General features: G+C 42.6%; 1 pseudogene; it reads right to left on the reverse strand.

Moving 5' to 3' along the window:
* Nucleotides 1-25969, reverse strand: part of LOC148479026 (uncharacterized) — a 45047-nt pseudogene that overhangs the window by 16135 nt on the left and 2943 nt on the right.

Below are 25969 nucleotides of genomic sequence, written 5' to 3' on the forward strand. Positions count from 1 at the left end.
GCACTTCCCATAACACGATATGCATGTGGTGCGGTATCGGGCAATCTAGTGTCAACCGACAACCTTGCATGGTTCGGGGCAAAGGGTAATCGGCCCAACCATCAGCAAGCTTGCCGGGTCGTTTAATGTGTACTCAGCCGTAGACAGACAAGTTAGACAAAAGTTAGACAGTTGGTTATTTGGATGAAAGTTGGCTCAATGTGTGACCATCTTTAGCAGGAGTCTTGTAATAATCTTAGATTAATCTAACCTGTTTTTATGTGTGTTGTTTTTGTCAACTAAAGTGGGGCACTGTGGGTCGAAACCAGTATCATGCCTAGGGCAATATAGGGTTTGAATCAGGCTCTAGATACAACTGAAAGTAACTAAAAAAGAAAAAGATTGTGCTGGTAAACAAATTCTCTAGACCGCATTTGAAATTCCACATACAAAATATTTTTATTTTTTCTCTGTTATATGTATAAAATAATTTAAAACAGAAACAACAGAACATATATAATAAAATGTAGGAGCACCTGAATATTCAGTTAAAGTGAACCTGTTTATGGTTTTCATTCTAACAGCATTAGGAATGTTTACTACTGTACTTCACATACAACATAAACACAAGAGTAACAGTGTATCAGCGTCCCATTTGGCTTAGGTACTGACACAATATCAGATGTTTGGAACCCAGCTGTAATAGTGTCCGTATTGCTATAGTAAAAAGAGTTCCTGTAGACTAAATACTATTAGTTATCTCCGATAATCACTGTACTTGTGTAAGTTATATTCAAGCTGAATCACAGTATGGAACAAAAGTCTCAGAATCTGAGATAAGACACGTTACCTCTGTATTCACAGTCCCTCTTTCCTGGCTAATCCAGCGCCCGATATTAGCGTGCTGACCGATGGCTGCTTCATGTGGCACAATTAAGTATCCAGGTTGGACAAAAGCTGTATCTGTCTAGTTCCTTGCCCTTTCCTCGTGAGGAGTTGGCACTCTCTTACAGCCTCACCTGTTTGTTGATATGATAGGGGCCGTTAGTTGGAAACAGCCAGGTAGTGCAAGTCCAAGTTACCGGTTCCTACTGCTTGGTAGTTAATTTGTAAATTGTAATCCGGTCACAGGGGCATTCAGGTTAAGCTTCAAATGAAGCACAGAGCAACGCGTTTCTTCTAGTTCTCTGGACTTTTTCAGTTTGAAAAAGTCCAGAGATCTGGACGAAATGCATTGCTGTATGCCTCATTTGTTTACCAGCATAATCCTATTCTTTTTTAGTAGGTTTATATAAGGGATTTGCAAATTTTCCCTTTTAACGAATTGCAGTAGGTAAATGAGATTGAATAATTGGCTCACCAGCGCTGGGGTAATTCTATGTTATTTTTCTTTATAACTGAAAGTAAGTGCATAATGTGGTTGTGTAGGAAACCATCTGTAATTTATTGTAGCCAAGACTTGATGACATTTAGATTCTCCTCATCAGGGAGATACCAGAGAGGAGGACCAGGGGGAGGCGCAGGAGTGGAGTATACACACAGTGTCATCGTGAACCTGCCCTCACTGCTTAATGCTATGATCTTGGAACCCCTGCCGCTGCTGTGTGTCAGCTATCTTTAATTTCTTATTGCCGCAAATAGCGGCGATATGAAATGAATGATAATTATCGGGTCTAGGACTTGATAATTAATAAATGTGTGTCTTATATCTCCCTTAACAATACCTGGCTGTGTGTCTTTATGAAATTAGTGAGATTTATGTATCTGATAAGGAGTTGTGCATCTGGGTGAACAACTCTAATGGTATGCATCTCAGTATGAACTATGTAAGAGATTATGCTTTTCTATACAGGGTGGCTACTCTACCTTAGTCCCACTGAAATTAAACCAAGACACAATGTTCTCGTAATAGGGGAGTGTATCCCTGTCACAGCAACTCAGCGCCTCATTACAACTGGCACGCCTGCCTTTAGTGCTTAATCACAGTGCTATGCTAAACAATCCAATTGAACCACACCTGCCATCAAATGCTTACCCCTGGGGTGTGGGTACTATTCTAAGTGCACAAATACTGTATCTAGTGCAGTAAGAAATATAATGCAGTGGTTCAACTTTACTTCCACATAACATAACAATTGTTTATCAAGCTAAATTAGAGATATAAATGGGGTGGGTATCTGTATAAATATTCTTATTATTCTTATTATTATTCTTCTTATTATTATTAATAATAATAATAATAATAATAATAATAATAATAATAACAACAATTGTAACCGGATGTATTTCAAATTTCAACTTCACCTCTATTTTATAGCCACTTGTCTCCCTAACAATTCCAACAATAAATGTTCCTGCCAATACTAACCCCATAGTGTACCAAATACAAAAGACTATGGAGTAAATTTATTAAGTGAGAATTTTTAGAAGTGAGTTTTAGAAGTGATGTTGCCCATAGCAACCAATCAGATTCTAGCTATTATCGTCTAAAACGTGCTAGTTAAATGTTAAGTAGAATCTGATTGGTTGCTATGGGCAACATCACTTTTAAAACTCACTTCTAAAAATTCTCACTTTAGTAAATTTACCCATAAGGGGGATATTTACTAAAGTGGAGAGTCTACTTAATTATTTAGCACCTTCTAGAAGATAATAGCTAGAATCTGATTGATTGCTATGGACTACATCTACACTTCTAAAAACCCACACTTTACTAAATATACCCCTAATTATCTTAGTGCACCAGGGGTTGAGGAAAGATAAGATTTGTTGTATCCCTTTAGACACTAAGGGATCTATTCATGTAGCAGTGAAAAGCCCTGTTTAGCTGAAAACAGGGCTTTTCACTGCCTTTATCTATTCATAGTATGAATACCTATAAGTCGCTATTTAGCACTGCAAGTCGCTTAAGAAAGAATTGCTTTCCAGTCCAATCATGTGTTTCCAAAGCCCAAAAAGTTATTTATGTAAAAAGAGGTTACATGATGTAAGAGTTAACAATTAGAGTAAAAAGCAATGAAAATAGTACAGCCCGATACATACACGTGCGCACTGGTCCCAGTATACAGTCATCAATCCAGACGTCTGCGGTCGCAAGAAGATACCTGTACACTGAGGTCAGCACACAGCTCATATTCCTTACAGGTTTCAAAGTTAACAAAGGGACAAATTGACAGGTTCTCATTGGTTCTTGCTTCTGGTCAATCTGGTCATTGGTCAGTTCATACGGTGTCATCAGGGGTATTGCTCAATCCTCCAACGGTCACATTGTGTAGTTTCCCGCCGAACAACTGGTTAATACTGGCTATGACACTGCATACAAGTTATAACATTTTATTCAATAACTCCCTATCATCTATAACTAGCGGACGCATGATGCAACTTCTTTACCAATAGAAACGGATGTCTGCAAATAAATAGGGATTTAGTATGATACCAAACATGACATATCCACTGTATTCTGAACCTTAGATCTCCTTTAAGTACATCTCACATCATAATTATTAGCTAACAAATACCTTTAATAACTCTGGTTATTAACTATAATGTGCTGGAACCATTTTGCACATATGCGTTCGCATATGTGTGTCTGTGTGTTGAAATAGCAAATGTGCGTCTATGTCTAAGTACTTGAACATATACAGACGAGCGTCCATGCGTAAGTATGTGCATCTGCATATGAGTATCTGTGTGTATATATGTGTATATATGTGTGCATCAGTGTATGTATGTTGTGGATATGCATTTTAGCACATCGGATTGCACCGACGCAAAGTAGCATCCTAGTAACACGTCATCATACCATAGATGACTATATCGTCAGATAATAATTGTACAGCGATCATATCCAATTATTTGACTTTGACAGTCCACCCTTTGATAGCAAACATAAAACTATTACATTCTAATCTTAACCTACTTAGTCATGCATAATAAATTATTATTCAATGTTCTAAATGGTATGACACAACTCGGTAATTGAACCGTCAATAATGTGCTTCAAGAAAGTGTAAAACAACCCTTATACGCACTCAGCGGATCTATAGGGAACCATTGCTAGGATGTGGGACCTCATCGAACCTATAAAGGAAGTTTGTGGGGGGGGGGGGGAATTGAGACTACATTATCTATGATGTTTAACGGAACATTTACAATATTTTATTATACATGACCAAGCCTATTCTCTTGTTATTATCTGATGGTACATGCAATTTCAGTACTGTAATGCAGTTCTTCATCAACCTTAGTACCTATACCACCACCACTCACCACCATTAGGATTTCCTTTCCACGATTTTCCTTGGTGGTACATTTTCCACACTTTAACACATTAAGAACACATCTGACACATAAACCAATTACGAAGATGACAACAAGTATAAGAATAAGGAGCTTACCTATACTAGCAATCATCTCCTGTGCCCACTCTCCCAGACTGGAGAACCATTTTACAGGGTTTAACCACGAGAACCATTTCTCTACATTTACCTCAGCTTCATACAAGGAAGTATTATGGTCCTTCCGAAATTCCCATTTCAGTTGTAGGATTTCATCCATTCTCTGGTCAATCACCTCTTTGGGATCATTAATATTATTGGTGATGTACGTGCAACACTTGACACCAAATTGGGTGGCCAAAGTCACACAATATCCACCAGTAATAGCTGTCAGGTAGTTTAACACTAGCCTATGTTGTACCAATTCCTTTTTATAAGCCTGTAGCTCCTTACCTGTATACCTGAAAGTGTCATCATACATCTCGGTGATGTTGTCTATTAATTTAGCCAGGTCTTGGATGTATCTAAAATTTAAAGTTCCCCGAGTGATCCTGGTGGGATCTAATGCTACCAAAATTTGGAAGCCAGTTGTTCGCTAATCAACTGTGCGGCTATATGTTCTTCACCAGGGATCATATTTCTTTTGTCGCAATGTTCATACTGCGTGTGTATGTATGGGGTTGGTGCAGTTTTATGGATACCAATCATTTCATCATGTGTAAGGGTCATTACCTCTGGGATCAATTTACCTATAAAACATAAACCCTTGGAACTCGGACATTACCAAGAATATGCCCTTCTTCCACAAACATAGTATACATTATCTGGGGGGACATATGGTATATTATGATCTTGCACACTATCACATAAAGTTTTAACAAAACTACCTATGCCTATTGTCCTCATATGTTCAAGACACGTTTCAGCCTGAATAATATTTTTACAATAACCCGTAGAAACTTTTCCAATAGATACCACATTCGATTTGTTCCTTTGTCCTCGTCTCTGGTGTTCATCACTACAGGTGTGACGAGCCATTGTCTGATCCAATAAGTCTACTTCCCAATTCTCCAGTCTTTATATGTATGAAATGTTCAGACACAGCAAAGACTGATCTATGGAGTATTGGCGCAGCTTTAACTAGGGGATCTGGTAATGTTATACTTCCCGTCTATGGACCTCCCTCCCCATAAGTCAAGGACCTCAGAGAAATTTAATGGGAATGGTACTAATCCTACATTATGTTGTCCCTGAGGCACATGAGTGCACACCCAACATTCAGTCTGGTTTAAGACATTACCCACTAAGGAATGGTAATCCTCTAAAGGATACTCGCCCAAATACAGATTACTCTTGGACTGGCATCGTTGGATGCATTTCTAATCAACTAGGGATCCACAGTACTCACAAATACAGTATTCCTCAGACAATAACCCCTCACACTGTCTCTGAGTTCCATGGCTAACAGATCGCTTAACAATCCCTGAGCTGAGTTTGACCATAGGTTGCCCTGATTGTTCTATTGCTCTCTGCTCTGACTCCACTCTATCGACATCACTATCGGCCTCCCTCGCCGTCATCTGTCCTCCTTCACAGAAATAGGAAATCCTGAAACAAATAAGAATGAGAAGAACCATGGAACAAGAAGAAGACACAGAAACAGATCGCCACTCCATTGCTGGAATAGTAATCTGTACACATCTCTGACTCAGGTGTTTTCACTGCAGTCTTTAGTTCTCCTGGAACAGGCTCGCAATTGACAGGTCCACGTTGTCTGTCTCGACCTCGCCTTGTACCTCCTTTGGGTGGTTGACCTTTCTGCAGTGAGTGGAATGGACCCAGGTATCTCTTTCTGCTACCTTCAACGATGTGGTACTTGTAATCAACACCTGGTAAGGACCTTCCCACCAAACAACCTTCTTCCCACCTGTCAAATAACCATCTTTTCCCAGGTGAGTCAGACCATGCGCTGCCTCAGCCAAGCTTGGGTAGTGTTGCCCTGGGAGCAACAGGCCTACCTTGTCCATCTCTCCAGAGTCCTGAGGACTCCTGACCACATCCCTTCGATCTCCAGACCGCATTTTCCTGTAGGGAACACAAATCTTGCATTTCAATTAATTTCTGTGTGTCTGTTGTCTGGAAGACCATCACTTTGTTAGTTGGTATATTTATGTGCAACCCTGCTGCCCATTTAGCAGCTTCATCTGCTCTGTTATTGCCCATCGACACTGGGTCTTCCTCGCATGTGTGGGCTTTATATTTGATGACAGCTACTGCCTTTGGTATTTGAATTGCTGTCAGAAGTCCTTTTATGTGTTGTGCATTTGCTACTGGTGTGCCTGCTGCTGTCATAAAGTTCCTAAGATGCCAAAGTGCCCTAAAATCATGTCCTACCCCAAAGCCATACCTAGAATCAGTGTATATGTTAGCTGATTTACCTTCTGCCAACTCACACGCTCTCCTTAATGCCACCAGTTCAGCCACCTGGGTTGAGTGAGGTGGACCAAGTGGTTCAGCTTCTACAACATCCCCATCATTTACAACAGCATAACCTGTGCATAATTCTCCTGTGTCTGTCTGTGACAACTCCCATCCATGTAAAATGTCGAATCTACATCTTCTAATGGTGTGTCACGTATGTCTGGTCTTGCAGTAAAGGTCTGATTCAAATATTCCATACAATCATGTGTGTCAGTATACCTGCAAAACTCACCTTCAACCAGAAACTCACCTTCCTCCACCCTTTGTGCATCTCGAGGCACATATGCTAAGTACGTTGCTGGATTTAACGTATTGCACCGTTTAATGGTAATAATTGCAGGTGCCATCAGAGCTAGTTCCCATTTCGTGAACCTTGCTGAAGAGACATGTCTGGTTTGGGCAGAATTTAACAAAGCAGATACTGCATGCGGTGTATAGACAGTTGTATCATGCCCTAATACTATGTTCTCGCTCTTATTTACCAGAAGAGCAGTTGCAGCTACACTTCTTAAACACGTAGGGAGTGATCTTGCCATGGTGTCCAATTGTGCACTTTAGTATGCTACAGGTCTGCTAGCATCACCATGTTTCTGTGTGAGGACACCTGCTGCACAGCCATCAGCTTCTGTACAATATAACTCAAAGGGTTTTTCATAATCTGGTATTCCCAAGGCAGGTGCTTTTGTCAGACTATCCTTAAGGTTAAGGAAAGCCTGCTCTGTCTCCTCAGTGTGTATGACATGGTTGGGTTTTGAGGATGAAACTAAGTCCTGCAATGGTAATGCCAAAATAGAAAAACCTGGGATCCATGTCCTGCGGTATCCACACATGCCCAAAAAGGTACGGATTTGCTTCTGGTTTTGCTGCAGTGTCATGGTCTTTATGGCCTGAATTCTGTCTGTTGCCAAGTGTCTTAGCCCCTGGGTTAGACAGTATCCCAAGTATTTCACCTTAGTCTGTCATGGCTGTAATTTATCCTTTGCAACCATGTGCCCTGTTTGCAAGAAATTAAGCAACAACAGTTTAGTATCATTTAAACATGACATAAATTAATCAGAGCACAACAACAAATCATCTACATATTGAATGAGGACAGACCCATTGCTTGGTTGAAAAGATTGTCGTGTAAGGCCTGAGAGAAAATACTGGGGCTATCTATGAAACCCTGGGGCAATCATGTCCATGTGTATTGTACCCCTCTGTAGGAAAATACAAATAGATATTGACAGTCAGGGTGAAGAGGAACAGAGAAGAAAGCAGAACATAAAACAATGACAGTAAAATGGGTAGGAGATGGTGGAATCTGCATGAGGATGACAGCTGGATTGGGCACTACGGGGATTTGGCTTTCAACAACTTTGTTAACCCCCCTAACATCCTGTACTAATCTATAGCCCCTCCCCCCAGTCTTCTTCACTGGAAAAATGGGACTGTTGGCTAGACTAGCTGTATGAATTAAAATCCCATGTTGCAATAAGCTCGCATTTATGGGATACACCCCTAGCTCCACCTCAGGCTTTAATGGGTACTGAGGGATTTTTGGAGCCTGCCTACCACTCTTCAAGTTAACCATTACAGGGGCTAAATTTGCCATCAATCCAGTGTCCTGTCCATCTTTGGTCCAGAGGGAACCCGGTATTTACAATAACATCTCTTTTACCTGAGATGGACTTTGTTCTAGAATGGCAGAGTGCAACATTAACCTATGTGCTGTGTCCAATAGATCCTTTTCCGGTATATCTAGGAATATACCATCAGGGGTACAGTATATGACACATCCCATTTTACACAGCAAATCCCTTCCCAGCAGGTTAGTAGGAGCCGCCACTGCCAGAAGAAAGGAATGCTTGGTTTGCAGCGGCCCGATAGTAACATCTGCAGAGCTGGTTAAAGGGTAATGCTGTACCCTCCCCGTTACTCCCATTGCTGGTATGGTTTTGTTGGTAACCTGTAAATTAAATGGAGAAGTTATCACGGATCTGGTCACCCCTGTATCTACAAGAAAAGTATGTTTAGTACCAGATATATCAACTGTCATTGTAGGTTCTTCCCTAGTATTCTCAGTTAACCTGACTGGCTGTAGACTACAGGTATGACTTGACCCCTAGCACTTACTATCATCCTCCAGCAGGGCGTTTGCTGTCACTATGTGAGCGGGTAAACGCTGGAAATTTTCTGAATCTTGCGAGTGCCCTCTCTGAGTGTACCTAGGTGTTCCCTTCTTAGGTGGCCCCCAATTTTTTGATTTACAGTCCCTCTTTAGTGTCCTTCCTTATTACATTTATAACACCTTCGTGGTTTATATGTATTGTAAGTTTGTGTCCATGTATATGCTTCCTGTAGTGCCTGAATGCTCGCTGCCATTAATGTCTCACTCTGTGCCTCTTTCTTCCTGGAAATGTTCTTATCATGTTCTATGGCAGATTCTCTAAGTGCATCTACAGTAATTCCTCTCCAGTTAGGTAGAGAGGTTTGCACCCTGGTCTCTAGATTATCTTTGAGACCATCCATTAGTACCGTAACAGCTACCTCCCTGTGGTGTACATTATCTTTAATATCTGCTATCCCTGTGTACTGGGTTATTGTTTGCAGTGCTCGGGTGAAATAATCTGCTGCAGATTCACTATCCTTTTGTTTAATAGTGAAAATTTTACTCCAGTTCACTACCACTGGAAAATATATGGCCAATTGTGTGATTATTTGCTTTATATTTACCTGATTATCCTCATCCATTAAGGATTCATCCTCCTCCAATACACAATCCTTAATAAACTTTTGTACATCAGTATTGGAAGGGAGACAGGCCCTTAACACCACTTGCCAATCTTTATTAGTTGGCTCATGAGCATTACCTAAATCTTTAACAAATTTCTGGCATTTGGCTAACTGTTTCCTAGGATCTGGGAAGTCTGACATTATTGAATGTAATTCTGCTCTCGTCCATGGACAATGCATTGCTACATTCCTGATAGGAGCTACACTGTCTTTGTCCGGTTTCCCATTGGGAACTGCAATTGTACGGACAGAATGAATACCTACCACATCAGTATGTTCAGGATTAATAATTGGGCTTATTGTTTCAGTACTATGAATGTTACCTCTTCTACCATGGTCTCCACTAGTCTCACCAATTTCAGCTGCTGGCCCTGCTGGTTGGATCGCTACCTTTCCTTATCTCTGTGAAACATCTAGCATATTAACAGCATGTATGTAATGGCTGAAATTACAGTGGGTTCATCGTCCTCTACAACAACATTTTCTTTAAGGTGACTTAAATCAGGGTATAAGTTACTTGTTATGATTTGTTTATTTTTGGTATAGGCTGTACTTCCACCTGCGGCCACAGATGGCGGCCGAGGTGCACATGCACTATCTCCTTTATGCGCGGTAACGCTACCTTGCAGCATGGATACGCTACCTGGTGGCATGTTGCTTTGCAGCATGAGTACGCTGTTTTGCAGCATGCTACTTTGCCATGTGTGTATGCTATTTTCAGCGCTCCATTTTGCGTCGCGCTATTTTGACAAGTGTTCCCCTCGTGCAGCCACAACTTAGCATAAGCGCCATACTTCACATTCATTATATACCTTGCCAACCCAGTCGGCCCATTCATAAGCAGCACCTCATCGACCATCCCTAGCGACTGCTTAGCACCTATCTGGGACAATGCTTTGGCTTCTTTCGCTAGAGATTTCGATCGGTAGATGAATTAAACAAGCTGTGTCCACTCACTTCCACCCGTTGTGCACAGCCGACCGCTAAGCGTTTTTTCGTTAGCTCACACAACGAGGAAACAGAAAATAGCCTATGCAATTATTCTGCTTTCCGGAAAAATTATACAAAGCTTTGTCCGACCGCTTCCTACTTTGAGTTACTCTCCACTGGTAACCTTGCCAGTGATTTCCTCCACCACAACCAATTCACAATCACGGTTCACACAACCATGCGGTTCGATCGCATTGCCCAGAGACACTAACCTATCAATTGACTTTGCGATTACAATTGGAAGTCGACCGAGAAACAACCTCTGGTTTCTCACCCAGTTATACCTGCTGTGTATACTGCTACAGCTGTCCTACCCACCTCTTGGATATTTTCAACAGTTCAAAAAGCAAAAACCTTCTCCATTTTTCTTTTTCCTTTTCACATCACAAGCATACGTTCACATTCATATACCTTTGTTTTCTGGCCAGAAAAATGCTTTCCCTCGTGACAATACCTATTCAGAGGTTTTAACAAGCGATACAAGACTATCTATCAAATCGATTGCTTAAACTTGTGGCAGTACTACAGGGAAGACGCATACGCTATTTGCGAATCGCCTATTGCAGCGCAAAAGTGACAATAAAAGAAACTGACTTTTCTCTCTTGTCCCTGGATTCTAATCAGCGCTCTTTATATCACACAAAAATGGATTTTCGGTTTCACATCATAAAGTGCTACACAGGCTTTAAACAGATTGCGTTCTTACCCGTATATGATGCGTCCACCCTTTATAGAGGAATCGAAATCCGTACGATATGCGTGATCTCTGGTAATGTGATATCAGTCGTGAGCCCCCATCTATGAATACCTATAAGTCACCATTTAGCGCTGCAAGTCGCTTAAGAAAGAATTGCTTTCCAGTCCAATCATGTGGTTCCAAAGCACAAAAAGTAATTTATGTAAAAAGGGGTAACATGATGCAAGAGTTAACAATTAGAGTAAAAAGCAATGAAAATAGTACAGCCCAATATATACGCGTGCGCACTGGTCCCAGTAAACAGTCATCAATCCAGACATCTGCAGTCGCAAGAAGATACCTGTACACTAAGGTCAGCACACAGCTTATATACCTTACAGGTTTCAAAGTTAACAAAGGGACAAATTGACAGGTTCTCATTGGTTCTTGCTTCTGGTCAATCTGGTCATTGGTCAGTTCATACAGTGTCATCAGGGGTATGGCTCAGTCTTCAAACGGTCACATTGTGTAGTTTCCCGCCGAACAACTAGTTAATACTGGCTATGATACTGCATACTAGTAATAACATTCTATACAATAACTCCCTATCATCCATAAGTAGCGGACACATGATGCGACTTCTTTACCGATTGAAACGGATGTCTGCAAATAAATAGGGATTTAGTATGATACCAAACATGACATGTCCACTGTATTCTGAACCTTAGATCTCATTTAAGTACATCTCACATCATAATTATTAGCTAACAAATACCTTTAATAACTCTGGTTATTAACTATAAGGTATGGGAACCATTTTGTATGTATGCGTTCGAATGTGTGCATCTGTGTATTGAAATAGCAAATGTGCGTCTATGTGTATGTACTTGAATATATACAGATGAGCGTCTATGTGTAAGTATGTGCATCCGCATATGAGCATCTGTGTGTATATATGTATATATATTTGTGCGTTATGTACATCAGCGTATGTATGTATGTTGTGGATACGCATTTTAGCGCATCGGATTGCACCGACGTAAAGTAGCGTCTTAGTAACACGTCATCAGACTATAGACGACTATATCGTCAGATAATAATTGTACAGCGATCATATCCATTTTATTTGACTTTGACAATAGATAGGCTCACCATGGAGAAAGTTACTCTTTCTCCTGTGGCACCTCTGCTTAGTGTAAGCATGGCATCACTATACTGTAGTATGATGAGTGCTATTCACTAAGAAACAGAAAGCTTTGTTTTCCATTTATTCGCTGGAACAGATTTGCCGTCTGTGGATGGAGTAATCTGTTCGTTCCTATGTTAAGGACAGGGAAATGGAATACTTCCCTGTCTTTCAAGCACTCCTCTGTTATGGCTCTGCCCCCTTTCTGTGACAGCAGACAATCAGAGGAGCCCTGGGCATATGTATAAGACACCCGCTCCCCCCTTACACTGCACACTGTTCCCCGCTCCGGGTCACTTCCAGTTGCTGCTGCCTCCTCGCTGTATCTGCCGCCAATCTGTGAGTTGACCAGGCGCCAGGTCACCTCACTCTGCTGAGTCCCGGCTCCCCCCTGCTCTGCATGCTGCATCTCTCTCCCTCCGGTCTCCATGCTGCGCCTCTCTCCCTCCGGTCTGCATGCTGCGACTCTCTCCCTCCGGTCTGCATGCTGCGTCTCTCTCCCTCCGGTCTGCATGCTGCGTCTCTCTCCCTCCGGTCTGCATGCTGCGTCTCTCTCCCTCCGGTCTCCATGCTGCGTTTCTCTCCCTCCGGTCTGCATGCTGCATCTCTCTCCCTCCGGTCTGCATGCAGCGTCTCTCTCCCTCCGGTCTGCATGCTGCGTCTCTCTCCCTCCGGTCTGCATGCTGCGTCTCTCTCCCTCCGGTCTGCATGCTGCGTCTCTCTCCCTCCGGTCTGCATGCTGCGTCTCTCTCCCTCCGGTCTCCATGCTGCGTTTCTCTCCCTCCGGTCTGCATGCTGCATCTCTCTCCCTCCGGTCTGCATGCAGCGTCTCTCTCCCTCCGGTCTGCATGCTGCGTCTCTCTCCCTCCGGTCTGCATGCTGCGTCTCTCTCCCTCCGGTCTGCATGCTGCGTCTCTCTCCCTCCGGTCTGCATGCTGCGTCTCTCTCCCTCCGGTCTCCATGCTGCGTCTCTCTCCCTCCGGTCTGCATGCTGCGACTCTCTCCCTCCGGTCTGCATGCTGCGTCTCTCTCCCTCCGGTCTGCATGCTGCGTCTCTCTCCCTCCGGTCTGCATGCTGCGTCTCTCTCCCTCCGGTCTGCAGGCTGTGTCTCCACGTTCCCCACCCGCGGGCTGTGTACTGTTATTGCCATAAAAGAAAAAAATAAGACAAAATTAAAAACAAAGAGAAGACCAGACCTCATCCAATGGCATATACCACATCTCTTCACAAAACAGGTAAGTGTACAGGAATCATTACTTATTTAAGCTGTAGATCGCATTAAATTGATGCGATCTATAGTGATAAGTAACAATTATGTACCGCAAATGTTTATAAATAGACCCCTAACATGATACTGACAACTGAAGAGGCCACTGTCGTCTGACCACAGCTGCTTGCCCTAGCTCCAGAAGAAGGGTTCCTTGCCTGTCCTCAATTACTTTCTCAAGGTAAAAGCTCAGCTGATTACTTTTAGGAAGTGGTTACTGTACTAACTGCAGTCTATACTTCCTCTATTCACCATGCAGAAAGATCTGGAATCAGGCTGCAGCTGTGTCCCATCGATCTGAAGTTTATGAACACAGTCACATATACACATACATACAGTATAATGATAATCGTGCTGGTTGCTAATTGTATTTTATATTGTAAATGTCATGATATTTACCTACTAGCTGGGATATGCAGGGGCGCCGAGAGGGGGGGGGAGCGGGTACAGATTACCCGGGCCCGGGCTTCCTGAGGGGCCTGGCGGGGGCCTGGGTCCGGTGCCGCTCCCCCTCCCTCACAGCAGCCCAGCACACAGTGTGTGCTGAGCTGCAGTGGAGACTGCTCATGGCTGCTGAGCAGCAGCCACAGCAGTCTCCTATGCCTGTGGGGGGGAGCGATCACACTGATCGCGCCCCCCCTGGCTTTGAGCAGGGCTGAGGGGGCCCAGAGTGCCCCCCTCCCCAGCGCGCAGCATCGCTTCGCTCCACATCTCTTTTTTTTCGGGAAGGGGGCGTGGCCACGCCTCCCGTGATTAGGCCATGCCCCCTATTACCCGGGCCCGCCGCGGCTCTCAGCGGGCCTGGGGATATGTTCAGGCAAAGAACAAGACAATGGTTAACAACAAGCTGGGGTCAAGGGCAAAGAACTTAAGCATTTTAACGGGCAAGCCGCAGTTGTAATTGTTTGCAACTGATTGTACATAATAAGCTATAGAGGTAGTAGCATAGTCTATATGCAACAGTCGATACACAGGAATGGAGACAAGTCATAACTATGGTATTATGTAGGAGTTCATACACAAAGTTGACATCAAGCCGTAGTTGTATGCAGCAGTTGGTACACTAGAATGTAGACCTGCATATACTGATGTAGAACCTGGATTGAAGCCCAGCACAACAATCTGCAGAGAAACAGAAAAGACTTAACAAAACAATTTCTTCCAAGATAAAAACGGAGCTGAAGAAAGAATCGTGTCATCGGCTCCCCCGAACTGCCCACTTACAAGGGGGAAGCAGACACCAGCGAGGGAAGGCGGAAGCGGACGCCGGCAAGGGAGACTTGCCCAATCTTCCGGGATGCCGGGAGCACCACCCGATTTTCAAGTGGCTCAAAGCCATCCCGGGAGTGTAGGCAAGTATGCCTTTGGGGTTTAGTAGTACCAGTGCACGTTATGTGCGCTGATGCAGCTTCTCCCCATTTGCTAATGTGCTTCATTCCCCAACCAATCACCTGTGACATGAAGATAGATTCTAACTGATCTAACCAGTGCCTCCATACAACAGAAGTATGAGCAGATAGAGAGCTACTCTTCTGATTACATTTTTAACATTGGAGGGCTCAGACATGAAACTATTTCTTTTAATCAGGGCTGTAGGATTCCTAAGAAGCAATTTATACCCAATCCTATGGTTTACCCTGTCAAATATTTTTTTCTGAATCCTTTGACATGAGTAGGGCAGATGTTTCTGAGTGTGAAATAAAGTGGATCAGATGAATTGAGCAATTACCCGTGCCTCTCGGTCTGGTGCAAAGTCCAACTGATCCGTGTGGATCAAACTGGCCAACAGTTTTACAAACAGTCATACATCTAGGTTGTGAGGAAAGATAGGCCTATAGCTATGACACAGAGTGGATCCTAAGGTTATGTCAAATTAATTTGTAAAAGTTTTATCTGAAATTTCATTGAAACCTTGGAGGAGGGTGGGAATCAACTTCTCACCAAAGATTTAGTAATAATTAGTAACCATTGGACTGGGCCTGTGCTTTTATATTCCCAAATTGTTATCTTCAAGAGGTCAACAGAGTTGTTATAGTTTAAACACAATTTATTTATTAGCAGTTTCTTATATAGCGCAGTATATTCATTGCACTTTGCAATTGAAAACAATAGAACAAAACTGGGTAATAATAACAGACAGATATGTAAGTAGGAAGGCCCTGCTCGCAAGCTTACTATCTATAGGGACTATTCAATAGTTTCAGTTTCTAGTTGGAATTTGCAATAAGACTCTTGTAGTAAGATTTAGTTTAGTCTCCAAGACTGTTATCTAGGGGGGGGGGTATGGGCCAAAGTATTAGTTTTTGAAGCAAGGTCTGAAACATTGTTAGCATGGTCTGAAATGGCTGTAGCATTGGTCAAAAGTTCAGTCAGCTACTCACAGGAGTTTTGTGTATGACATCACTCACAGGTGTTACCAAGTACTTATAAAGAAATAAATGTACCACCGCGCTCTGATGTGTTCAGCAGCTCAATTAAAAATGGCAAGAGAAATAAAATAAATACTGAGCGCTATGTGTATTATGACTAATAGTAATGTGGCACCTGTGAAAATAAAAATTGGTTAAAACAATTTTGTTTATAGCTCCTTTTGGAGAATTTTGGTGGATTTCTTCGTGGAGTGGACTGGCACTTCCACCCGCAAAAGTAGATGTAAGCTGTCTCTCCCTACCTTGCCCTTCCTGAGACCATCCGCTCCGTCTCCTCCAAATGCGGTGGTTCCGGATGTGGTGATGGTTGGGGAGTCAGAGAGCTGAAGCCTGGCCTTGGCTGTAGCTCTCTGTAGTCCCGTGGCGTCTGGCCGCGATCGGCCTCTGGAGATGACGTCTCTCGGGACGGAACGGGCGGCGTGTGCAGCTGACTGTAGATAAGATAGTCCAGGGAAAGTCCACGATCACCACCTGTTACCTCCTGTACTTATTTCTGTTACCAAGTACTTAAATGGGCATGTAACAGTCTGAAATTTGCAGACCTCGAGGACACCAATTTCAGACCGGAAGCTGTGCTATTTTTCTCCCAGTCCCAGCACCAGTGATATAACTTGTTTATATTCTGACTTCCGTACCTTTTATTTGATTTATATGGATTGGGGAGTCTCAAGGTGCGCCAACACAATTTGTTTATAATAGTTCAATAACGCCTTAGTTGTCCTGTTAAGTCTCTCGGTGTTCTTTTAGTTGTTGAAGTTGGAGGATATGGTTCTTCTTATTGTTTCTACAATGAGACCCTCACACCAGAGTTCACCCAAATGTTGCAATCATCAGTTTCTGTACACTTGATTCATAATTATTTTTTATAAAAGGTTAAAAATCTTACATAGCACATACAGAGTGGCCTATATGGGCTAGGTGTTAATAACTTGATGTCCCTCACCTTCAGGTGTATGAGCTCTTTAACAGCAAGTTAGCCCAATTTCGGTCACTTTTGCATTATCACCTAACACATTTCGTCCTCAAGAACTGTGCTTTGGGAATGAAAGAGATTAAATATTTGGGGTATACTGTGGGTAGTGGTTTTCATAAGCCCCTCAACAAAGCACCGATCCCTATTACGAAAAAGCAGCTACACTCTTTTTTAGGTTTCGCTGGCTACTATACAGAGTTTAACAAACCTGATAAAAAACTACAAAAAAATTTAATGTTTTCCAGGCATCAGGCTGCCTTTGTTACTATTAAACAGATCATTTGTTAAGTTTCTGTGTTATTGGCTACTGACTTTGCCAAACAGGTTGTGCTGCAAACAGATGCTTCTAGCATGGTGCTGGTGCTCAGGGTTTTGAGGGTGTAGAGCACCAGGTTTGTGTCACAACTCCCAGATGGTTATGGATGCCACCCATATTAGGGAGTTGGCTAGACCTAAGCCGTGGAGTGTAATGTGCCGGCGGTATTCACCAGGGACCCTCGCAAGAAGGTATGGGCTTGGCTGCGTCCGACACACAGGTCGCAGCCCTCAGGATAGGTTCCATTATACAGGTGCTGGTAAACTCCGGATGAATCAGAAAAGACATATAGCTTAGTCGACAGGCCGGGTTAGAACCAAACGGACTTAGACGGTACCAGGGAGCAGGTGTAAACAGGTCACAGGGAATAGCCAAAGTCAAAACCAGATATCAGATGCAGTACCAGGGGTCAGGCAAAATCAGGGTCACAAACGAAGCCAAGGTCAGGAACAGGTAACGGAATATCACAGGAACGCTGGAGTCTGGTAAATGAGCCTGATAGCAGTGGTGGTTTTCTGCACAAAGGAGCCACAGGTTAGAACTGAACTCTAGGAATCGACACATTGCTCAGGCACCAGTGGGAGTTCTCACAGGGGATATGACTCTGCTGCTAGTCCCTCATAGGTTGCTAAGGTCAGCTGAGGCAGGAGCACTCTCACTGGAAGAATGCTATCAGCTGACATAGTGCATGATGGTGAGGTCACTGCATGGTTCCTGAGCAAGGTCAGGCAGAAATCCTGACCTGCAGCAAATGGCAAGGTAAGTCACACAATTTGTGCAGAGTGTGACAGTTTGTATATTAGCTGGAAGCTCTACCCTTGTGAACCCTGCTTCTTGGTAGTGGTAAAAGAATGTCAGGATCTTTTTGTTGTGGTAAATGAACATTCACCTCTAAGTTGGCTTCACTCCATGCAGGACTCCTTTTCAGAAGATACCTGGTGCTCCAGCCTTTTACTTTTGAGATACATCACTGCCCAGGATGTCTTTTTCTGGACTAGGCAGTCAGTGACCAAGGAGGTATGTTGAATGTCACATACATGAAAGAGATAACCTCCTCTCATTCAGGATGTAGTTTAACCTCTAATATGGAATGGAAACTGAATGTATTTAAGGCCTCAAGAGCAATTATTTGGTGAGCTAGTGTTGGGGAGGTTTTATTATCCACAACTCTGCATGGAAAGAGCCTGTATCTATATATATTATATTATACTACTCCACTCCTGCACCTATATGCTTTGTCATGCTGTGTTATGATGTAATGTGTTCCATGCAATAAAGCACCTGTTGGTTCCCGACTATAGACAGTAATTAGTTAGACAATGTCTAGATAGATTCCAGATGTTAGACAGTGAATAGTTATTGTTAGCGCCCCCCTGCATGCCATTGTTGTTCGCGGCTATAGTGGGCACTATGCGCAGGGCTCTATACGGACCTGCGTTTCACCGGATGTCCGGCTTCTTCAGGGCAAAAAAGTTTTTGCCCTGAAGAAGTTGGACATCTGATGAATGTACAGAGGCAGCTGCACCTACTGTGTCTCCTCTATGTGCTAAATAATAGCAATAATGTGTCAGTCTTTTCCCTAATACATTGTATCAGCTTATAATACAGTGCATACAATCAGCACCAGCGCTCCAGTCTAATGCGAGCGGCGGGGAGCGGGCTTTGATGATCCCTGTCACCACAGCATAAACAGAGCATGTGGTGAAGAGACGTGCTACAGCACAGAACACAGGTCCAGATAGAGACCTGCACATAGTGCCCACTATAGCCGCGAGCAACAATGGCATGCAGGGGGCGCTAACAATCATATATGCATAGCGTTCTTTACTGGCCGCCTTTAACAACGGCAATTAGACACCACACACTGTGGGCCTGATTCAGAGCCGGACGCTATTTGCGCTCGCTTGTCCAGAAAAAGGGGCTGGCTATTTAAATTGACCGTTCGCTCTTTGCGGTCTGTTGACGCCTCTGAGTCTGAACGAGCGAACAAAACATGCAGTCTTTTTTTTGTAAAAAACGCCCCCTGACCACTCGCATCATACGTCATCTCCGCTATTTATTTGATTAATCGAGTACATCGAAAGGCGAATGAACTGCTCGCAGTGCTTGTGGTTGGATTTTCCTACCGCAATCATGCCAACAGTTCAGGCTAAGAAACAACCAAGTGACGTGGCCGATGACGCTGCTTTGTTAATTATGCACACCCTTAAAACGCCCGTTCTGACCGTTTGGCACGCCTGCGTTCGGATCACCACTCCCCGTTTTCAAGCACCTTCCCCTGTTACCACCCACAAACGCCTCATTCTGTCACTCAAATTAGCAGGCATTCGCTATTTTGCGAGCACATGAATTTCGACCGCACTGACTGGTTCGCGCATGCGTATTACGAGCCGTATGCATGCGCAGTTGTGCGAACATCGCTCGGAGCGAACGAGCGGCCGCTTACGAGCGGCTCTGAATCAGGCCCAGTACCCACAATAAGCAGCGTGCATTCAGCGGCAGGAGGCAGATATTACATAAGACCAGTTTGCTATGTCCTAAATAGCTAGTTATATTAACGGCAATAAGATACAGCAGACACCATCATAAAATAGGGATATTGAAACCTAATAAGTGTTAATACAACCATATATCACAGATTTTATGTGGAGGATGTCTGATGGTTATACTATAACTAAACCTTTGAGCTATGTATGAACATTATTAGTATGCACCACCCACAAGTGAAAATTATAACAACATCTGGAATAGTTACATATAAATATATAATATTACTTTGAGGTGAATAAGACTACACATACAGCAGATTTTCTCTATCCAAATAAAGAGTACAAAATATCATTAAAACACTCAAGTGAATTTCATAGGAGAAATTCAAGACACAAATAAAGACACAGAGGTTTTTTATTCTTATTTATTTTAAACCACTTTTTTCTAATCTTTATCACTGTTTTAATTTTTAAACAATTCTTGGCACAATTATTATAACAGATAAATAAAGGTTAAGTTTTAATAGAAATACCAAAGCCTTACAATAACAGTCCCCAGAGAGCACCATTAGTTCTCATTCTTTAATATTTTTTTTTCTTGTGAGATAGGTAGCACCTAAGTGTCTCTTATGAGAGAAATACACAATAAGAGTTAAATAAAGAAATAAAAATCTATATACAGTATCCCATTAAAGGGGCTACAAAGGAGACAAGGGAGTGTGGGTCTCATTCAGACCCGCTCGCGAGCGCAGGACTCTCGCAAGTGGGTCGATGGTACCCAAATGCGCATGCGCACAATGGAGGGAGCTCCGTCTTGCACATGCGCGAGACCTGCATAGCGACAGCCAAGCTGTCGCTACGGGGCTCGCACCAAAGGGGGCGTGCTGTCGATGGTGAGTGACAGCACGCCCCCTTTGGTTGGCGTGCCGGGGGCATGGCTGCCAGATGGAGGTGTTCCCATGGGAACGCCTACCGTCTGGGGCCGGCCCCACTGACATCACTAGTGATGTCAGTGGGAGTGATTTTGGCTCTGATAGAGCCAAAATCACTCCAGGGCTTGCGGCAGCGAGACCCTACCGCAGGGTTTCGTCACAAGCCCGATGGTCGCGATGGTCTTGACCAACACGACCATCATCATGGACGCTCGCATAAGCTGTGGGTGGTAACCCACAGCTATGCAAGCGTCCAAAAGGCCGCTCCAAATTTAAATAGGACGGCCTGATTCAGAGCGAGCGCTCTGGTCCGAGCGTCCGGCTCTGAATCAGGGCCTGTGTGTTTTTCTTAAAACCATTAGATGTAGGATACATACAAATTAATTAAATTCTGTGCGGAACTACTTGTATTCTTTTCTACAGTGATAGTTAGGCAGGGACAAAAGTTCGACAAGGACAAAAGTCAGACACACTAAAGCACGAACTATAAAACAAAAAGGTACCCGGCACTAACAGTGGTGCATATGGATAAAGTGTCAAAATTTGCTGCACACCTATACGAGAGGCTTCGTCAAGCTTCTCACAAAGAAAGATACAACCAAAAATGTATAAGGTGGCGCTAAAGGACACAAAACATTCAGATAATAAAATATCCTATTTTAATCACGATATCACAGTAAATAAAATACAATCTAAAAATGAAATTAGGACATATAAAAGAGGAAAAAAAATCCTCACTATGACTCAAATAATGTACTGAATTGGCACAAAATCCTATGTAATAAGACACTAATGTGTCCACATTCTAATAAATGTGTACAAGAAAAGAAAACAACAATGTGTCACATAAAAAACTCAATAACCCTCTTTACGGTTAATTATTGTTCCTTCGTCCCATGTGTGACTGTGTTTAAGCTCTGCCACGGACTTTACTGTAACATCTGCTACAGACATTGGCGGATTATTGGAGCTTGCTGTGCTCTGCAGCACAGAGCCAGCACTGAACATACAGTGCCTACGACTTGGCACATGGCTGGAGTACATTGGGACTGATATCTAATAGCTATTAAAGTATCTACTCTGCAGATTACACAGATAAAGTAGCATACCTACTTCATTAACATCAGCCATAAAGAGGTGCCTCTTATCATATATATTTTTTCTCTCTTTCCCAGGACTGTGAGTATACAGAATTCCATTGATACATTGAATATATGCACAATACATTTGTAAATCCACTTTATTGGAACTGTAAAACATCTGTGCACTAGCTCTACTGTAACATTGTATTGTAGCTTTTTATGTGACACATTGTTGTTTTATTGTCTTGTACACATTTATTAGAATGTGGACACATTAGTGTCTTATTACATAGGATTTTGTGCCAATTCAGTACATCATAGTGAGGAATTTTTTCCTCTTTTATATGCATATGTCCTAATGTCATTTTTAGATTGTATTTTATTTACTGTGATATTGTGATTAAAATAGGATATTTTATCTGAATGCTTTGTGTCCTTTAGCGCCACCTTACACACTAAAGCTCGAGAAGTAAAAGGTTGACAGGTACAAAAGGTCGATAGGGTCAAAAGTTCGACATGAAAATGGTCAACAAAAATGGTCGACACATATTTTTTAAAAACATTTTTTAGGGTTAGGTTTAGGGACTTACTGGAGGGTTAGGGTTAAGCACTTACCCCCACAGTTAGGGTTAGGCACTTACCAAGATGGTTAGGGTTAGGCACCAGGAGGGAGGGTTAGGATTAGGGTGAAGATTAGGGCTAAAAAAACAAACAAAAAGTCAACCATTTTTGTGTTGACCATTTTCATGTCGAACTTTTGACCCTGTCGACTTTTGTACATGTCGACCTTTTTACATGTCAAACTGTAGTGCATCGAAATTTTGTCTCTGTCTAACTATTCACTGTCTAATATCTGGTGTCTATCTAGACATTGTCTAACTAATTACTGTCTATCTCTTATACCACACCCGAACTTAAGTTACTACAACTGTAAACATTTTTATCCCTTAACCACAAGCTGGGCTTTCCCTGACATGGTCGCATCTGATACAACCGTGTCAGACATGTCCACCGGTATTAAATTTTATTTTAACTGTATAAAACAATTTCAAATTCCAAATATGTCCCTAAAATTGTTGATTTATTTTAAATTATGATTTTAATTAATTATGTAAACAATACCTATAGCCTTGGGGCCTGATTCAGAGCCGCGCGCTGTTTGCAAGCGCTCGCTCTGAATCAGGGCGGGGATTTTTTTATTTATTTTTTTCTCCTGCCCGCTCGCTAAGCTGTGGGTGCCCACCCATAGCTTATGTGAGCGGGCTGAAGATGGTCGTGATTATCATAACCATCGGGCTTGCGAGGAGACCCTGTGGTAGGGTTTCAGCTCTTGCAAGCCCGAGTGGACTCCCTGCTCTATTAGAGCAGGAAGTCCACTACTGACATCACGAGTGGGGCCACCCACAAACGCCAGGCATCCCTAAGAGAACGCCTGCGTTTGCCTAACCACCCCCCCTCCCCACCTACAAAACGGGGCAAGCTGTCAATCAACATCGCAGCCGCCCCATCTTGTAGCGAGCCCCTGAGCGACTGAACTGCAGGGTGCAAACATCGACCCACTTACAAGCGGATCTGAATCAGCCCCTTGGTTCAATATTTTTTTTTCCAAATCTGCATATTTGTACTAAGTAAATAAAAAAATCACCAATTTTGAGGACATTTTTGGAAAAAACTATTAGCCAATTAAGTGGTTAAACTAAGGATGTATCAAAGGAAAACACAGTTTGGATGGCCAGACTGAGTAAACTGGAATGATACTTCTGGCTAGAACTGGTGTAGCCTCTATATAAGGCATGTGGTTGGAGATGTATTAGGGGTCATTTGGACTGTGCACAGGAACAATAGAACATTGATTTGCCAAACTCTTGATTCAAAATCTGAATCCAAATTGAGCAGTGAGGAGCTACATACCTCCCAACATGACCCTCTCCAGGGGGGACACAATGCTCTGGTCCTGGACTTCCCTGGTAATTTATGATTGGTGGAGGCTCCAGATGTGGGGCTGCAGTACAGTCCAAAATTCAAATAGGGGAGTCACACCAACTGCCAGTGAGTCCCAGCTAGTGATGTTTGGCAGTGTGTTAAATGACAGTTGGTGTGGCTCCCCTATTTGAATTTTGAACTGCGCTGCAGCCCCGCCTCTTACCAGGGAAGTCCAGGACCAGAGCATTGTGTCCCTCCTGGAGAGGGTCATGTTGGGAGGTATGGAGCTATATGATGTATATATTGAAAACATATCTGTATTGATCTGAAGAACTGTGCTATAGGAGAAAGATGTCATTTTTGCAACCCATACTATATAAACAATGATAGGGTAGTGACATTTTATAATAAAAAAGTATTCTTTTTAATAAGCCTATTAATAAATAAGTTTTTATTATAGATCTTCTCACAATAATAATCCTCTCTCAATAGAAACAGCAAAGCTAATAAACGTATGTAAGGATTTTACAGTCAGGACTGGCCTGAGAGAACCATTTTATTTCTTTATGGTAAATTACCCAGTCCATGACATGTGCATCTTCCATTAACATTTCCCTTATAAAGGGTTACATTGAGGACTGTCAAATTGGTAAGAACAGTTTGTGAAATGGGGAAACACCTATCTTTGGAAATGGTTGAATATAGAATTGAGAGAAGGAGATGGGTCCATGATGACTCTCATAAAATGGTATTCCACATATTAGGGCCATATACTACACACCGAACTTAGGTTGGAAATTACTGTTGGAGTAATAGACCAGTCCTCTGATTCAAATTGACCATTGTACCCATGTAAAGGGCTTCTTGGATGGCACTGTGGGCCTAATTTATTACCGAGTTTTATCACCAAAACGAGTGATAAATTTCACTGTATAAGATAAATGGTGCTCCAGCCAATCAGCTCCCAACTGTCAACTGTTAGAAAAATGACAGTTGGGAGCTGATTGGCTGGAGCGACATTTATCATATACCGTGAAATGTATCACTTCTTTTGGTGATAAAACTCATTAATAAATGGGGCCATTATCTTTATTTCAGGATTCTGAAGTACCTCCTAGCCTTTTGAAGGAATTTCACATCCTCTATGAAGTTTACACAGATTAGCAAAGTTGTAAATTTACGGCTAGGTCAGCAAGACCATCTTTTGAGAAGTATCTGGACTTATTAGTATTTGTCACACTATTTTAATGACTGACCAATAGTTAAAACAGCCCTGCTCACCACGTGTATGAAGGCTGTCTTAGGGGTAAATTTACTAAGATTCGTGTTGGTCACGACTGGCATTCTCGGGTGAAAATGTAACTTTTTTACAAATCGGGAATTTACTATCATTAAAGTCGGGTGATTTCTTCATCTTTTGGGGTTGAAATCAGGTGGTTTAATGCCGCAAATATGGGCGTTTTGAACAATAGAAATGATATCATCATCGGCTCAATTCGGAAGTACTTTTCACTTCTTTCAGCCTAATCGCCATATTCAATTTGAGCGGACCCGCAATACTTTTCCGCCTCCCGGACTTTTCACCTACTTCGCCTGTTTTGCCGGTGGAAAAGTATCGCGCATGTGCCCGCGTATCCCCATATTCAATTTGAAAGTAAGTGAAAACGGGATCCGGCGAAATTTAAACAAGTGGAAAGTCATGTCAGATTTGGGGAAATCAGCCTGACACCCCTCAAAAGATGCTCTGACATGGAGGTTAGCTATGGTTACCAAAGATTTGGCTTGCTGAAGGTATTTGGTGTTTTTATAAGGGGTCAATAGCTGCTAAATTGCATTTTTGTATAAGTGGTGAAGAATAGTATTCAGGAGTATTTTTTGCAGAAAATAACATCCCAGCAAATTTGGGGTACGTGAATATGGGTGCCAGCATATTTTAGATTTGCTAAAGTTAAGCTTCAAAAATTGTGAAAAATCCCCCTGCCGCAAGCACCTGCAATGAAAAAAACACATGGGGCATACTTGGGGACCCCCCTAGAGTCTAGTTCGCTAGTTTTTAACTTTGTCCCCCAAGATTTTTTTGTTTCGCCCCCAAATTGAAAGTGAGTTTTTGGGGTGTTCTTAAGTGTTTTTTAAAACTTTTTTGACACAGTTTACCTTTGGGGGACTGTCTGAAGGCTGCACGGGGGTTCCTGC

Source organism: Taudactylus pleione, unplaced genomic scaffold (assembly GCF_031769625.1).
Source record: "Taudactylus pleione unplaced genomic scaffold, aTauple2 ptg000642l, whole genome shotgun sequence".
In the NCBI taxonomy this organism is placed as follows: domain Eukaryota; kingdom Metazoa; phylum Chordata; class Amphibia; order Anura; family Myobatrachidae; genus Taudactylus; species Taudactylus pleione.